This window comes from Ornithorhynchus anatinus, chromosome X1 (genome assembly GCF_004115215.2).
Source record: "Ornithorhynchus anatinus isolate Pmale09 chromosome X1, mOrnAna1.pri.v4, whole genome shotgun sequence".
Classification (NCBI taxonomy): Eukaryota; Metazoa; Chordata; class Mammalia; order Monotremata; family Ornithorhynchidae; genus Ornithorhynchus; species Ornithorhynchus anatinus.
This window is the reverse complement of record NC_041749.1, coordinates 119,682,130-119,684,537: the sequence shown is the minus strand read 5'-3', so window position 1 is coordinate 119,684,537 and position 2,408 is coordinate 119,682,130. Positions and strand designations below refer to the sequence as shown.

General features: G+C 44.6%; 1 non-coding gene across 1 annotated transcript; it reads right to left on the bottom strand.

Annotated features, from left to right (window-relative positions):
* Nucleotides 1-488: 488 nt before the first annotated feature.
* LOC114807194 lies at nt 489-626 on the bottom strand. The gene has a single exon (XR_003755247.1). It is a non-coding gene; the product is annotated as a small nucleolar RNA SNORA7 (small nucleolar RNA).
* Between the last annotated feature and the right edge of the window lie 1,782 nt (nt 627-2,408).

The following is a 2,408-nucleotide window of genomic DNA, read 5'->3' as shown; positions in this document are numbered from 1 at the left end:
CGGCTGAAACGGGATTTGAACCCATGACCTTTGACTCCCAAGCCCTTGCTCTTTCCACTGAGCCACACTGCTTCTGTAGTAGCAGCAGCAACAGTAGTAGTAGCAGCAGCTGCAGGAGCAGGAGGAGGAAGCGAGGTAGATCAGCAGCAGTGGGGGTAGTAATAATAGTAGTAGTAGTAATAGTATTAGTAGCAGTAGTAATAGTAGAAGTAGAAGTAGTTATTGAGCACCCATTGGGTGAATACATTGCATTAGGGTCTTGTCTTGTCTTATGCCATTGAGTCGTTTCCGACCCCTAGCCACACCACGGACACATCTCTCCCAGAACACCCTGCTCTCCATCTGCCATCGTTCTGGTATTGGATCCATAGAGTTTTCTTGGTAGAAATCCAGAAGTGGTTTGCCACTGCCGCCTTCCTTGCAGTAAACTTGAGTCCCCGCCCTCGACTCTCTCCCATGCCACTGCTGCCCAGTACAGGTTAGTTTTGACTTGTAGCAGATGACCTTCCACTCATTAGCCACTGGCCAAGCTAAGAATGGAATGGGTAGGCCTCTGCTTGACTCTCCCTCCCATAGCCAAGCCTGGTGGAGGACTGGAAATTCTCCAGGTGTGAACCTGAGAAGGGGCATTAGGGTCTAGGGAAGTAGACAACAGGAAATGGACATTTCTTGCCCATAAGGAGCTTACGTTCTAATGGGGGAGACAGATGTAAAAGCATTTATAAAAGTTAATTTATAAAAGTATTTTCAGAATAATCAAAATGAATAATTGACTGGATAATATATGTACATACCTGGGTTCAGAGGATTAGCATAACCAATCGATCAATAAATGGTATTTACTAAGCAGTTACTTTGTCCAGAGCATTGTACTAAGTGGACAAGTAAGTACATAAGTGCTAGAGTGAATACATAAAAAATCCACTGGAGATGGGGGATTAAGGCAAACCCCCGCCCAACAAACCAGCAGTGGTGTAAAGGGAAGGAGATAGAAGGCATAAAGATGCCGATAGGCAATGGTGTTGTCCTGGTGACATCTGTGGTGGCACTAGAAAAGTAGGCTTCCTTCATTTAGAAAAAGAAAACATGAATAGCTGGCATTAGCTCATTATTTCAATCCAATTAAAATAACTTTTTTTTTTTACCCTCCCAGTCACACCCACTTTTTACCAAGTTCCTGAAACGACACTGAAGGAAGGCGAGAAATTATTTGGGTGAAGACTGTTCCTGGCTTCTTGTCTGAGCAACAACAATCTCCTCCCCATTTTACAGATGGGGAATTGAGCCCTCTGGAGTCTTTCCAATAGACCTCGATGCCTATATCCCCATTTTACACATGAGGAAACTGAGGGCTAGAGAGGTTAAGTGAGCCTTTTGTGGGCAGCGAATGTGTCTTTTTATTGTTATACTGTACTCTCCCAAGTGCTTTGTACAGTGCTCTGCACATAGAAAGTGCCCAAGAAATACAATTGAATGAATGAGCTGCCCAAGGTCACACAGCAGGTCAAGGGCAAAGCTGCAATTTCACCCCGGGTCACATGACTCCCAACCCCATGCTCTTTCCATTGGATCTTACCACCCCACTGTGCTTTTTTCCAATTCCTCACCCATGTTCCATCCTCCCTCTCCTGGCCTAGGTAGGCCTTGAAAACCTAGACAGATAAGAGGTTGAGGGTGAAGGGGGGCAGGGGAGCAAGGGGTCATTTGCCCTGCAGCCAATTGTCTATGGAATGAAGCAGTGTAGCCTAGTGGATAGATCATGGGTCTGGGAGTCAGAGGACCTGAGTTCTAATACCTGCTCTGCCACTTGTCTGCTGTGTGACCTTGAGCAAGTCACTTACCTCCTCAATAGCTCAGTTCCCTAATCTGTAAAACAGCGATTAAGACCATGAGCCCCATGTGGGACTTGGACTGTATCCAACCTGATTATCTTTTATCTACCCCAGTGCTTAGTACAGTGCCTGACACCTTGCCAGCACTTAACAAGCTCATTGTGGGCAGGGCATGTGCCTGTTTACTGTTGGATTGTACTCTCCCAAGTGCTTAGTACAGTGATCTGTTCACAGTGAGCGCTCAATAAATACGAATGAATGAATGAAATACTGTAAAAAAAAATTGAAAAAGGGACCCAATAAAGGAACACACACAGGGAACTTTTGTCCATTATCCTGCTCTTTATCGCCTTCGTCATCAAGGTGAACGCTGATAAATGACTACAAAACCTTCCTTATTCTTTAGGTGGAAAACAAGACTGGGACCACAGTGGCCATTAATCAACATACTTTCCTTCTTTCTAATAATGATAATTAATCATGATAATTATTATAAGAGTACTTAAGTGCTTACTATATGCCAAGCACTGTACTGAGCACTGGGGAAGAAAAAGGTTAATCGGGTTGGACACAGTC